The following is a 16,097-nucleotide window of genomic DNA, read 5'->3' as shown; positions in this document are numbered from 1 at the left end:
GATCCTTTCTAGTTGGATGGTTGCGTCCATGTCATGGATCCATACACATGATCCTTTCTAGTCAGATGGTTGTGCCCATGTCATGGATTCGTGTATTGTTAAATGCCTACTTAGAGATGTCATATATGTTGTATTATGTTTGATTTGCAGGTCTCCTGATAGTAGTTCTCCAAAGTCCTTTCCTTGACTTGTAAAGCACTTCAGCCATCACTTCATGTTCTAACTTCATGCTTTAGGGGGCATATGTTATATAGTAATTTGTTGCACTCCTTGTCTCATACCTTGAGCTGTCGAACTTTTCCCAAAATGTCACAAAGTGACAAAAGTTGTTAATGAATTCACCATGAAAAACATTGATCAGAGCATCCCTGAAGAAAAGAAGAAGAAATGTCTTGAATTAGTTCTGGAAGAGCTTGTAAAAAAACCCTGTTTGCAAGCCCAACACTACTTTTAGAAAGAAAACCCGTGCTAGTACCCTTTGTTCTAACTAATGACTAGCATTGGCAGCACAACTTTGGATAGGAAAATCCACGTTGATCCTCTTAAGGTAGTTTCTCAAAAAATGGAGTAGAAGCTTCTCTTACTAGAAGCCTCGAGAACGACAAGTTGGTTATTGATGAGTAAGGATATCGTCAACTTCTCCGATTTTGAGTCCTTAATCCTACCTTTACGGATCTTCCCCTTAATATGTGGACCTTATTCCCCCTTTTTGTGGATCATTAACTCCCTCTCCATCCCTATAAATGCATTCCATTATACCCTCAAATGGTTGGTTAGACTAGATTGGTCACGTCGCTGCTAAATTCTACCTAATTGCTGCCAATTTGTGAAGGAGAAAGGAGAACTTGAGAAGTCTTGGCTTGGACTTGGAAACCCATCCCGAAGGAGGCTTCGAACATTAAGGCAGTGGTTGTATGCTTCCCTCTTGTGTCTATCATTAATACAATGCATGTTTACTTTCCATAAGCGTGCAAATGACTACTTGCTTAGTATGATGCTCCTTGATCTATCATATGGTTTACATTAGAATGCAATATGCTATGTTTTCCTTTTTTGTCTTTATTTGATCTCTCTTGCAGGTATTTGTTTGCAACAAAATAGCGAGGATCAAGCTTGGAAGTGAGGAGATTGATAACGACATCGAAAAGAAACCACATAGGAGTGAGGTAGGTTATCTTTCCTCTCCCATGTCATTCTGATTTAAACTAGAAGAGTTTTTCATGTATTTGTTTTGGTTGTTACTAGATCCACTCATCGGACTAGAGGGACTGCTTCTATCCTTAGAAGTGATTCCCTAGATAACAACCTGCCACAGCCTTCATGAGAATAGCTTCAAGCACCTTTTTGATACTTCCCACTTGCTCATTTTCCTGTGGGTGCTAAGGTGAAGCGACTTGGTGATGAATCATATACTTTTTGACAAGGTCTTGTATCAGCCGAGAAGTAAAGTGTGCTCCTCAATCTGTAATTATCTCCTTTATCACTCCATGCTGAGCAAATATTTCTTTAAATAAAAAGATTGAAACATCACGCTTAGTTTCTTTAGTGAGTGATCTTGCCTCCACCCACTTGGTGACGTAGTCTTTTCATACCAAGATATAAGTCTTATGATGAGATGGGGGATTAATTGGTCCCACAAAATTAAAAGCCCATCTCTCGAATGGCTCCATCACCCATTGAGGTTGTAACAAAATTTCATCTGATTGAGTAGGTTGGCCCATTCTCTGACAATTGCCACACCACTACACATATTTCCTTGCATCTCAAAATACAATAGGCCAAAAATAACGCATCTAAAGCACCTTATGACATATTATCCTATCTGCAAAATGTCCTCCACAAGGCTCATCATGACAAGCCTTAATATCATATTGAATCTCATCCTCCCTCACACTCCTTTTAATTTGTTGATCATAACTAGTGTGGAAGAGGTAGGCATCCAACCAAAAATATCGAGCACTTTGCTGAGCAATTTTTATCCTCTTTGGGAGAAAGGTGACAAGGAAGCTTTCCTACAACAAGGTAATTTGCAATGTTTTCATACCAAGGTGAATAAGTGGATAGTGGAAAGAGATACTCATATGGGAAAGAGTCTTCAACAGGTAGATTATTAGTAACATTAGTCAATATAGAAAGAAAATCTGCAACAATATTATCTTTCTGAGGTTTATCTTCAATAGTAATATCAAATTCTTGGAGTAACTGCAACCACCTAGTAACCCCGACTTAAGTAATTAATTTATTCATTAAAAATAAAATAGTAGAGTGGTTAGTATGCACAGAAGTTTGGTAACTAGTAATGTAATGCATAAATTTGTTGATAGCAAGAATAACAACATGAAACTCTTTTTCTATCATTGTGTAATTTACCTTTGTAGGGGTCAAATTCTTGCTGATATAGTAGATGGTGTAAGGTTTATTTTCCTCCTGTTGTCCCAACACAACCCCAATGGTTGTATCAGAAGCATCAATGGAGATGTGAAAGACAAACTCCAGTTGGTTCCTTGTAATATGGGAGTTGTTGTTACACATCTTTTTAACTCCGCAAAAGTGCTCTTACATTTCTTATTCCATACAAAATATTTATCCTTTGTTAATAAGGAAAACAATAGAAATGCAATTTTAGCGAAATTTTATATAAACCATCTGTAATAACTTGCTTACCCCAAAAACCTACGTACCTCCATCCGTGTCTTAATAGTAGGACTTCTTAAAATTACCTCATCTTTTACTGGATCAACCTATATACCCGCAACAAAGAGATTGTGGCCAAAAAGAATACCTTTACTCATCATCATGTGACACCTTTTAGTATTGAGACAAAGATGGGTCTATATACAATGCTCAAGTACCTTTTCAAGGCTATTCAAGGTTTCATCAAATTCATCCCCATAGGGTGTGAAGTCATCTTTAAATATTTCCAAGCAATTGTTGACCATATAAGAAAATATTCCTAACACTGCTCGTTGGAAGGTTGCAGGTACATTACAAAGCCCAAATGGTGGGACCCTATAGGCAAATGTACCCCAGGGGAAAGTGAAGGTAGTCATGTCCTGATCCTCAGGGTCGATATGCATTTGATTATAACCACTAAATCCGTCAAGAAAAGAGAATTTTTTTTTCCAAATAGAATATCTAGGACTTGATTAATTAAAGGTAGTGGGAAATGGTACTTTTTAGCGGCTTTGTTAAGCTCCCTATAGTCAGCGCGAACCCTCCGTTTCCATTCTTCTTGGGAACAATAGCAAGTGGAGATACCCATTAACTGTCAGAAATCAGATAGATGAAGTTTTCATTTAAGAGATTTTGAAGTTCCTCCTTGACAACACTCTTCAAGTCTGGATTCATTCTACATTGAGGTTGTCGGACATGTTAAAATCCTTCCTTTAAATATATATGATGAGTGAATAAAGTAGGGTGGATACACTTTGTGTTATTATAATCCTACACAAAGGCTTTTTTCTTTCTTTCTCAGTAATTGCACTAATTTCTCTTTTTACTTGAGGGATAAATTAGGATTAATGTTTAAGGCCTTTCGAGGCTCTATCTCCACTGGAACACCCTTAAGACTAGGGATCATATGTATTTCTTCTATGACAAAATCATCAACAGTCTCTTCCTCACTGAATTTTCCTATTATAGAACTTAACATTCGACATCTCGATGGTGTAACGAAAAAGGGTCATTAATGAAGTTGTTGATAGTGTTGTCCCGAGTCTCATTTTTAAAATGTAAAGCTTTTCCTGCAGTGAGTAGTGGACGTGTATTAATTTCCTTTAGTTTAAACTCAAACCATAAATGATTCTCATATTATGAACTCGATTTAGCTAGAGGGAAATGAACACAATCCTTGATGGTATTACCATCAGAGATGGTCATGCACCCAAATCTACATCCAATAAAGACGTTTGCAGCAGCCAGCCATGGCCTGCCTAAAATCAAAGGATGTCCCACTAGGCGTGTCTTAGGTTGTAACACTACAAAATATACTAGATACTGCCAAGAATATACTAAAATAATAATATCCTCCAATATTCCTTTAGGTCGGATCTTAGACCTATCTTCCCATTCTAAAACAGTGAGAGTTGGTCCTAAGTTGGTAAGCCCTGCTCCCAAACCAATCAGGGTATTTTGAAGAGTTCTTCCTCCAATATGAATAACTATTATTGGGTTCCTAGGATCTTCATATTTAGTAGGTGTATTATCCCCTAACATTAATTCTGATAATTTTCCAATTACATGTACAATAGGTGGATCTTGAGATTTCCTACCTGGATTTTTGACATATAATTCTCTAATTGTTTTAGCATAAATTGGAACATCTCAGATTGCTTGAAGTAAGGGAATTCAGACATGTATTTTTTTCAATTCCTTAATGAAGTCAGATTCAGATTTAGGAGTAATTTTGACTTCAGTTAATATTTCATGATAAAGGGGATGCAAAGAGGTCTCATTACTAACGGTTGTTATAGGTCTCACAACTAGGCTAACATTAGCTGTTACAGTGACATAAAAAATATCATTGGTTGTTACAGTGGTATTTTTTAGTAGCACCAACTATTACAACCACATGGGTATCATCAGTTGTTCCAACACTAGTGGCAACATTGACTATTACATCGTGTTGCTTTTCTAAATATCCTTGAATTAAGTTTTCTTCTCCTGATGGATTTTCTTCCTCATTTTCTATGATAACAGGAGAAATAATGGGGTTTACTATCCTTCTTGATCGTAATTGTATTTCATTGCATTCCATAGGTGAGATACAATAGGTAGGGAGAATTGGCATTTCAACTTGTTGCACTACCTTATTATTGGGATTAGGGTTAGGTTGTACAGGTAGCTAGGGGCGTAATGGAGGACCACTCATAGGTACATTGGAGGGAAGTTGTAAATGTTGTTGTTGCATCAGAATCTAAACAAGCATTTGGTTAGGGAGAACAATCCCTCACCATGGTTGAGGCCATGAAGGAGAAGGCCATTGAGGCTAGGACATAGGGTATTGGACCAAAGGGGGATTAGGAGGCTACCATGGAGCTATTGGGTATTGCATTTGTTGGGGAATGTTTTGAGGAATATACATATCAAACCAATAATTAAAATAAGAGAAGGGTTCTTGCACCATACCTGATGGTTGAGGTTGCCAAGGCTTCTTGGTGCCAATAAAATATGTTTCTTCAGTATCTTACCTCGTCTCCTTATAAATTGCTTATCCAGGTAATGAGGGGCACTATTCTGTAGAATGATCTCGCTCACATATATTGCAGTTGTTAAGTGGGCACTCCCTCCAAGGATGTTTCTTCATGCACCGAGAGTAGAATATAGACAAATATTGTTCTAATTCAATCCACCTCTACATCTCCTGCAACACATCAAGTTGAGAGGACAACAAGCTCATAATGTCAGTTTTGAAATTCTCCAGCAAGTTTCCAATTTCTGCTCATGTTTCTCCACTATTGGCTAACTTTAAGATCCTGGTAGAAGCATCATGTGTCATAGTCATGTTTCTTGTTGATCCTCTGGAACTCCTTCAACAAAGTTGAACAATTTCATCATAAGGTTCCTTGGATATATATTTATTCCTCAAGAGGTTTAGCATGTCAACATGTCAAGGCAGTCATCCCACATTCCTTTGATAATAATTGTTTTAACTATTTCCTTTTCTAGATTTCTATGTTGAGATCTACGTAGATGGTACTGAAGGTGCTCAACGTACTCTTCCAAGTTTTCATCTAGTGTCTAAGTTATCCAGAATAACTCCTCCCTTTGATCTATGAAACAATAATAGTCTTAATATTTTTCTTAAAAGGTCTTCTTCATCCAATCCCAAAAGGTAATGAATGCCCCACCGAGTCCCATAAAACATCTTAGTGAAACTCCTTTTAATGTAGCTGGGAATTATTTTTAATTTTTATTCATTAGTAGTGTAATCATAACTGTTACAAAGGACATTGAATTCAAGGAGAAATGTATCTGAATCTTCAATAATTGTTCCATGAAAAGTAGGAAGTGCAGATAAAGGGATGTTTTTCATTGGGGCCTGTCCCTGGAGATTTCCAGTGTGTAACTCAAAGGTGGTAACTAAGCTACCTATTATTTAGTTCTACCTAAAATCTTGAGAGTTTTGTATTGTTGTTACAAGTGGCTCCCTTAATAGAGGATATTTCTTTCTTTTGGTGATGATGGTTACTTAGGTTGTTCAAGCTATTTAGGTTGATCAACCTATTTAGATTGTCCAGGTGGTCCTAATTATTTCATAACACCCTCTGCAATAGAATTCTCAACAGGTTGTTTCACAACACCGCCTAAGTCTAGGATATATTAATCAAGTGGCCATTCTTCTAGAATTGATTCTAAATCACGTTCATTTGTATCCCCTTGTCCTTTTATCAGGCCTTGATATCCTTCGTTTGCTATACAGATGGGCTAGTAACTCTAGGGCTTGTCTCTAAGATCGAAGGTACGTAAAATTCCACCTCCTTAATATGTGCACCCGACACAAATGGATTAGGGGATGATGGACTCTCTAGAGTAATTCTACCTAATCCTTTCTTCTTAGATGTTTCTCCATGAGTATATGATTCGACTTTAACTTTTGAAATGATATCTTGTTGTTGTCGCTGCAACAATGACCCTCCAAATTTTGTACCTTAGTCAATTTTAGAGCCTATATGAATTGTCGTCTTGTTGTTTGTTCAAGTTTTTCTCCGTGTTGACCATCCTTGGCATATTCCTAAGTGTCACTTTTCCTCTCAGATCAAAGTTTTAAAGTGTCGTCTTCTTATCTTTGGAAGTTCTTGTGTCGTCTTTCTAAAGATAGAAAAAGCTCTAGATTTTCTTTGACTTAGTGTTAGATTTCTTCACTTAACATGCAAATCACACAAAAGCATGAAAGCACATTCTTTTCTCCTAGAGAAAGCACACTTGCCAAAGATAGCTGTCACAAAAGCACTAATGAAGGAAATTGTGCCCTCCTAAGCATGAGCGCACTTCAAACTCTCAGTTAAGTGCACTTCCTTCACTCAGTCAAGTGCACTTCTTGCCCATAAGGAGAGTTCACTCCTTATTATCAGTGAATGTGCCCTTCTTGTAGTGCACTCCTTGTCAACAAAGATTGTGCCCTCTTGTTTATCATGCAGGTGCCCTTCTTTCTCTGCATGAGTGCACTCTTAGAAAATAGGGCCCTCTCCACTTGAAGTAACTAACTCATTCATCAATTGACAAGGGGAGATTATGCATGACCTTGGTTTGCATGTGAATTATTTTATAATTTTCCCAGCTCATCATTCATTCTCACAATCATTGTTCATTATAGGTTGAGCACATTCTCTCATAAAAAGGAGTTTTGTTTCAATCTTGATTACAAGTGCGTGGATTCTTGGTAAGTTTTGCAAAGTGTAGTTCTTGATTACATTTGTCATTTCTAGTGGTGCTTTCATTTTCCTTAGTGGCGTTTCAATCTGTTTTCACTTATTAAGTGTCATTTTCATCCATACTTCCTCTTACAAGTGTCGTCTTGTTGTCGCGAGTGGTGTTTCTTGTGATTCTTCGCATCCCATCACCTTTCGGTCATGATTGTGATAGAACCTATAAACACTTGCAAACTTTCTCTTTCATTGTTAATATGTTATTGACTTGTTGTTGGACTTCATTTAGATGTTTTGAGCCCATCTTTTAGAAGAGTGCATTTATGGAAAACAAGGACCCTCTATCCATCAAAACTGTGTCTGACATGTAAATAGCTCCTCTCAGGAGCGCACAACGCACACTCAAGCCAAAATGAGCCATCCTTGACCACTGTTACTATGCCCTGCACCCTCACTAGCTCTTCTAGAGCACAATGCACTCTCAAGCATTAGTGTGCCCCCTCCTTGTCCCTTGTGACTGTGCCCTACACCCAAGCAATCTCTCTCTCTCTCTTTGAGTGCATAACGCACTCTCAAGCCTTAGTCAGACATTATTCATCCATTGTTGTCCTGACATGTGCCCTCTTATTTTCCATGGCACAATGCTCACTTCCATTAGCTAGTTTAGTCACCCTCTCTCACCTGTGACATGCTTGTTCTCCCAACTTATCCAAATCTTCCTTCGCCATTGTCTTTTGAATAGTTTGCATGTGATGGTTACAGAATTTCTTGAAACTAAATGTTGTTCACCATGAGTGAATTTGCATGTATAGGTGCTACATATATAACATACATCACTTTATCATCATCTGCCAAGACGATGCCTCCCACTTCCCGTCAAGCTACATCAAAAGAAATATCATAAGCTAATATTGAGGAGGCAGTGGAAATCACTAAGCCAATTGTTCCTATTCTTTCAAACACAAAATGCTTCATAGATAAATCCTTGAAAGTCTCATGGAATGACATCAAAGATGCTTTCATGCAAAAGAAATTCCCAAAAGACTTGGAAGACATGGAAGTTTACATAAACATCAAAAGTTCTATGATACACAAAGTTGCATGCAGATTCCTAGTGATGCCTTGTGTAGAGGCTATTGAACGGATCCTGTTACACATGGCTAGCAAGAATTTGGTCCTTAGTAGTGAAAGCAAGAATGATATTGCCACTTACCATCCACACAACATTAATTATTATTACAAGATGGTAAGACCAAGGGAGTATACGAACACACAACTTTATGCAACTTGGAAAAATCTCAATACCAAGGAAATTATCAAATCCTGGTGCCAAGAGCCCGCAAAATCCCACTAGAGACTGAGTGCAGTTTACTAGACCAAATATTTGAGGAAGGTTTATAAATATCTTGTAGCGATGTGTTGCAGACTATATGGATTGAAGAGTGAAGAGTACTTTGAGGAGAATTGGATTTTCTTTCTCAACTTGGTTGTCTCAAGTGGTAAAGTTTTCAATTGTGTAGATATCCTCTCCCATGAGTTGCAATGTAATATACAATAGGCCAAGACATCATTACAAGCTAAATAAGCACCAAAATTCTATACGTCCGCTTATCTGTTGGATGGTATTAACACCTGTTATGAGTTCATCGGGATGAAATGGAACTAGACCCCACAAGAGAAGTTACATGTCTACTTTCATTACAGACTATTATTAGAATTTAGTTTTCATGGAGTTTATGACAAACCAGGTGAGCACTTTTTTACAGTGTTTTTTCAGGATGATCTTTGAGAAAAAACCTCCTTGCATGAAAGATCAGGTGAAGGAGGCACTCTATGAGATTGCAAATTGGTTTGCTTCACTGTAGGGCACATACATCAGATGTTTCGGGTGTTAGACAACCCCTCACCTTATGCCTAGGTATGTGACCAATAAGGTGGTATTGTAGGAGGTAGCCTATCAGTTGAATAATGGATTGTATGCACAAATCCATAGGAGGAAAAAGGATCCTTGGCCCAATCTTCCTTTACGAATTGGACTTTATGAGCTAAAGAGACTTAAGGTGATCGATGCTGAAATTGAAGAACTCAATCGCCTTCACTTTGGAATAATGAGCTTCCATAGATATGATCCTAGAAAGGTGTGCAAGAAACATTGTGACAAGATACAATACAACTGTCCATATGGACCTATGACCATCCAAAAGATGATAAAATCAAGAATTGGTACAATGCACTAAGAAAGAATCAGTCAGGAGATGAGGCAGGGCCCTCCCAGGTTTCATAGGTACCAGTAGTCTAGATGGAAGATGTTTGACAAAAACCAACTACCCAAGTAGACATTGGAGCACCTAAGAAAATACTAAAGCATGATCCATGGTAGAGAGCAGCAAAATTTTTAAAGATGATCCAATTCTCAAAGTTACAATCGAGGTAAAGTAGCAGATGAGGTATAAGGAGGAGGATAAGAGAAGGTTAGAAGTAGAAAAGTAGCTAGAAGAAGAGCACAAATGAGAGGAGGAGTGTTAGGTCCCTATACTACTAGTGTAACCCCGTATTGTTATTAGTACAACCCCCTTATTATATTGTTGTGCCCATGTAGTCCCCATATTGTTATTATTGTGCCCCATAGAAGCCCACTATTGTTATTATTGTGCCCTTACATTATTATTGTTATGTCGGCTCTGATTATATTATGACCCCTTAGACTCCTATATATAGAAAGGAGGTCTTGTCATTTGTATCACCAAAGAATTATTCATTTGTGTAATGTAAAGGAGGTTGTCCCCTTGAAGAGGCTTATTTCCAAGGTGTTTATATTTCTTTTCTATCTTTTTGTGAGCTGGTTTCATAACATTTGGTATAAGAGCTTTGGATTCTAGGGTTTCGCTGCTCCAAAACAAGCCAACGTGGCATTTTCGTTATAACTTGTTTTCTGTGACGTTTCAGAAGCTACATAAAAACCCATTTGATTTGAAATCGTGATGATCCTCGGGTCCAAATTTCAAATCTTGTCTCGCTATATTTTCGGAGATTTGATCTTAGGAAGTTAGGGTTTTTGCAAGCTCCAAATTTCAATCTCAAATAGGTCATCGTGGAATTTTCACTATAATTTGTTCTCTACAAAGGTGCAAACTTTGCAATTAAAACACATTTGAGCTGAAATCGTGGGCAAACTCAAAGCTAAATTTTAGATCTTGTGTCGCTATATTTTCAGAGATACAATCCAAGACATTTAGGGTTTTTGCAGGCTCCCGAATTACATCCCAAACATGTGTTCTGCGGAAACTTGTCATAGCTGTCTCTATGAGAATCAGTTTGAAATTTAGTAAGAAGTTACATAAAGAGGATGGACTGTAGTTTTCTGTGTATCTTTTTCAGATCCAAAGGTTGAAACAATGACACGTGGCACTTCGTACAAGTTCACTCTTCTGAAAAGGTAAATATTCAGGTCATCTTGGGAGATTGTGCATAACCCTTTCTTGGAGAATCCAATTTTGATCAGACTAGTGGTATTGGAAAGAGCACGTAGAGGGATACCACACGTAGTAATTTCAAAACCGGGAGATCCAAAATTACATAGTTACAATTATTTCAAGATCGAGTTCCTAAAATCAAGAAAAGACGATATGAGGAAGTTTGATGGCAAGGATTTGGTAAATTGGATACTACCGATGGAGTAATATTTTGATCTACATGAGGTGCAACTGTTACAAAAGGTACATATTGCATATTTATATTTAAAATCAAATCAATTTTTATGGTATGAAGGGCTTTGTTCTCATAAACAACTTGGCACATGGTCAATTTTCACGGAGGAAATGATAACACATTTTGAGGATACAAAGAGAAACACCTTCTTTAGCCAATTGATAAATCTCAAACAAAAAGGTTCAATGGTAGAGCACATTGAGGACTTTCAAAAATTGAATATAAGGGTAAATGATATTCTAGAGAAGCAAAGGATTGATGTCTTCTTAGGGACTTTAAAGGATAACATTCAACATGAGGTTTGTCTTTGGGAACTTGATTCATTGGAGAAGGAATTCAGGTTGGCAAGAAAAATTGAAAGCGAAATTATGGAAACAAGGAATACCATCACTCATGACTATAATTATGGAAATTTTTTTTCTCATAGCCTTCCACAACCTACAAGGTTTACACCACACAATTGGAAGAAAAAAGAGAAAAAGGGCTTTGTTACAATTGTGATAGCAAATACAGTAAATGTCATAAGTGTGCTGAGAATAAATTATTTTACATAGATTATGAAGAGAGGGAAGAAAAGGTTCAAGAAACATCAAAAGAAAGGGATATACACCAGGAACCAACCCCAAAGAAAGAAGAAATGAATCCGACCATATCTTGTAAAGCATTGGCAAGAATTACCACTCCTCAAACTCTCAAGATAGAAGGACATATCAAGAAGAAAAAGGTTGAAGAAGTGAACGATCACATCGAGAAAGAAGAAATGAATCCAACCATATCTTATAATGCATTGGCCAGAATTACCACTCCTCAAACTGTCAAGATAGAAGGGCATATCAAGAAGAAAAATGTTTAAGAAACGAAATATCACATCGAGCATCAAGAAATGAATCCAACCATATCTCGTAATGCATTGGAAGAGATTACCACTCCTCAAACTCTCAAGATAGAAGGACATATCAAGAAGAAAAAGATTCAAGCAGTGAAAGATCACATCGAGCATCAATAAAAGGTTCTCCAACTTTTAAAGGATGATGCCACTTTGGTGCATAATCAATGAAACAACAAGCACATCAACATCGCAGTGAAAGAAGTTTTGATGTAGGAGATTGGGTATTTTTACGGCTACATCTCAAGCAAGCTATTTATGAGAAGGAAATGTTGGCAATACTACATGCACTTAAGAAATGGTGACCTTACCTAATGGGAAGACACTTCAAGGTAAAAATGGATCATGATAGTCTTAAATACTTTTTAGAACAAATATTATCTTTAGAAGAACAGAAAAAATGGGTCACAAATATGTTGGGTTATGACTTTGAAATCATCTACAAAAAAGGGAAGCAAAATGTTGTTGCAGATGCACTCTCAAGAAATGATGAGGATGTGGAAGCATTGTTTTGTGCTATTTATATTATCTAACCAGATTGGATAAATGAAGCAAGGGATGAATGGAAGAAGGATGAAGAAGTGTGGCCACTCATTCAAAAGTTGCAGAAGATCCCAATTCAAACAATATTGTCAGAACTTGACAAGGAAGGAAAAATCATATTGGAACCTGGAGCAGTCACAGAAACAAGAACTCGACAGCTACGAAATCGATCAATTTCAGAGTATCTCATCAAGTGGAAGAAATTACCTGCTGAAGATTCCACATGGGAGGACAAGAATTTTATACAGAAGCATCAAGAACTACTCAAGTGTTGAGGACAACACTTTTTGAAGAAGAGGGGCATGTTAGGTCCCTATACTACTAGTGTAACCCCTTATTGTTATTAGTACAACCCCCTTATTATATTGTTGTGCCCATGTAGTCCCCATATTGTTATTATTGTGCCCCATAGAAGCCCACTATTGTTATTATTGTTATTATTGTGCCCCATAGTCACCATATTATTATTATTGTTGTTATGAAACCAACTCACAAAAAGATAGAAAAGATAGATAAATGCCTTAGAAATAAGCCTCTTCGAAGGTGAAACCTCCTTTACATTACATAAATGAACAATTCTTGGATGATATAAATGACAAGACCTCTTTTCTATATATAGGAGTCTAAGGGGTCATAATATAATCAGAGCCGACATAACAATAATAATGTAAGGGCACAATAATAACAATAGTGGGCTTCTATGGGGCACAATAATAACAATATGGGGACTACATGGGCACACCAATATAATAAGGGGGTTGTACTAATAAAATAAGGGTTACACTAGTAGTATAGGGACCTAACATGCCCCTCTCCTTCAAAAAGTGTTGTCCTCAGTGCTTGAGTAGTTCTTGATGCTTCTGTATAAATTCTTGTCCTCCCATGTGGAATCTTCAGCGGGTAAGTTCTTCCACTTGATGAGATACTTTGAAATTGATATATTTCATAGCTCTCGATTTCTCGGTTCTGTGACTGCTTCAGGTTCCAATATGATTTTTCCTTCCTTGTCAAGTTCTCCCAATACTGTTTGAACTGGGATCTTTTGCAACTTTTGAATGAGTTCCCACTCCTTTGGGCATATGGATATCTATAAGGCCTGATGTTTGGAGGAACACTTCTTGGAATCAAATGAATAGCATGATCATGATCACGAATAGGTGGGAGGCCTTTGGGAGTCTCAAATAACTTGGAATGATTGTCCAAAACGTTTTGGAGATCTGGAGAAATACATGATTTCGATGTGGGATCCTCTAGTGAACATAATTGTGCAATTACGCCCCGTTGTTCTTTATTTAGAAGCTTTTTCATGTTGTTAGACATGATTATCTTTCCCAGTTTCCCTTCAATACCCCTCAATTCAACTTCCTTTCCTTCCCAAAAAAATTTCAAGAAAAGTTCTTGAAAATTAATAGCTATCATACCTAAAGATTGCAACCATTAGACACCTAGTAAAACATTAGCACCACCCATTGGAATGGAAATCATTGGGCTATTCAATACATATTCTCCCATGGATAGCTTGATATTATGGCACTTTCTAGAGCAATTTATGGTTCCTCCACTTGCAACCATCACTTGACACTCTAGTGCTAGATATAGGAAGCAATTCAATTCCTTGGCTATCTTACAATGAATAAAATTATGGGTACTACCCGAATCAATCAACACTATTACCTTTTTCTTCTTAATATGTCCTTCTATCTTGATAGTTTGAGGAGTGGTAATTTCTTCCAATGCATTACAAGATATGATTAGATTCATTTCTTGATGCTCGATGTGATCTTTCACTTCTTGAACATTTTTATTCTTGATATGTCCTTCTATATTCATAGTTTGAGGAGTGGTAATTCCGACCAACGCATTACAAGATATGGTCAGATTCATTTCTTCTTTCTTGATGTGATCTTTCACTTCTTGAACCTTTTTCTTCTTGATATGTCCTTCTATCTTGAGAGTTTGAGGAGTGGTAATTCTTTCCAATGCTTTACAAGACATGGTCGGATTCATTTCTTCTTTCTTTAGGGTGGGTTCCTGGTGTATATCCTCTTCTTTTGATGATTCTTGATATTATTCTTCCTCTTCTTCATAGTCTATATAAAATAATTTCTTCTCAACACACTTGTGACCTTTAGTGTATTTGCTATCACAATTGTAACAAAGCCCCTTTTCTCCTTTTCTTCCAATCGTTGTGGTGTAAACCTTGTAGGTTGTAGAAGGCTAGGAGAAAAAACATTTCCATAATTATAGTCGTGAGTGGTGGGATTCCTTGTTTCCATAATTTCGCTTTCAAGTTTTCTTGCCAACCTGAATGCCTTCTCCAATGAATCAGGTTCCCAAGGATGAACCTCGTGTTGAATGTTATCCTTTAAAGTCCCCTTGAAGACATCAACCATTTTCTTCTCTGGAATATCATTTACCCTTTTATGCAATTTTTGGAAGTCCTCAATGTGCTCTACCATTGAACCCTTTTGTTCGAGATTTATCAATTGGCTAAAAAAGGTGTTACTCTTTGTATCCTCATAATGTGCTATCATTTCTTCTGTGAAAATTGACCAAGTAACAAGTGCTTTACGAGAACAAAGCCCTTTATACCATAAAAATTGACTCGGTTCTAAATATAAATATGCAATACGTACCTTTTGTAGCAGTTTCACCTCATGTAGATCAAAATATTTCTCCATCTGTAGTATCCAATTTAACGAATCCTTGCCATCAAACTTCCTTATATCTCCTTTTCTTGATTTTAGGAGCTCGATCTTGCAACAACTGTAACTCTGTACTTTTAGATCTCCAAGTTCTGAAATTGCATCCTGCAATAGCCCTATGAGTCCTCTTTCTAACCCTGCAAGTCTGATCAAGATTGGATTCTGCAAGGAAGAGTTATGTCAAATCTCTCATGATGACCTGATTATAGACTAGTTCAGTAGAGAGAACTTGTACGAATTTCCACGTGTCACTGTTTCAACCTTAAGAGTTGAACTCGATATATAGAAAACTACAGGCCGTCCTCTTTCTGTAACTTCTTACTAAATTTAAATCTAATGCTCGCAGAGAAAGTTATGACAATTTTCCCAAGGTCACCTGTTTGGAATGTAATTCAAGATTCTGTAATAACCCTAATTTCCTCAGATCATATCTCCGAAAATATATCGAGACAAGATCTAAAATTTGGATCCGAGGTTCAACATGATTTCGTCTCAAATGGGTTTTTGTTTTAGATTCTAAAACATCACAAAACAAAAGTTATAGCGAACATGCCACGATGACCTGTTTGGACCAGTGAAACCCTAGAATCCAAAGCTATGATACCAAATGTTATGAAACCAGCTCACAAAAGATAGAAAAGATAGATAAACGCCTTAGAAATAAGCCTCTTCGAGGGGGACACCTCCTTTACATTACATAAATGAGAAATTATTGGATGATACAAATGACAAGACCTCTTTTCTATATATAGGAGTCTAAGTGGTCATAATATAATCAGAGCTGACATAACAATAATAATGTAAGGGCACAATAATAACAATAGTGGGCTTCTATGGGGCACAATAATAACAATATGGGGACTACATGGGGACAAAATATAATAAGTG

Source organism: Pinus tabuliformis, chromosome J (assembly GCF_031772625.1).
Source record: "Pinus tabuliformis cultivar Carrire ecotype Pingquan chromosome J, CPIR1, whole genome shotgun sequence".
Taxonomy (NCBI): domain Eukaryota; kingdom Viridiplantae; phylum Streptophyta; class Pinopsida; order Pinales; family Pinaceae; genus Pinus; species Pinus tabuliformis.
Note: the sequence above shows the minus strand (reverse complement) of the source record.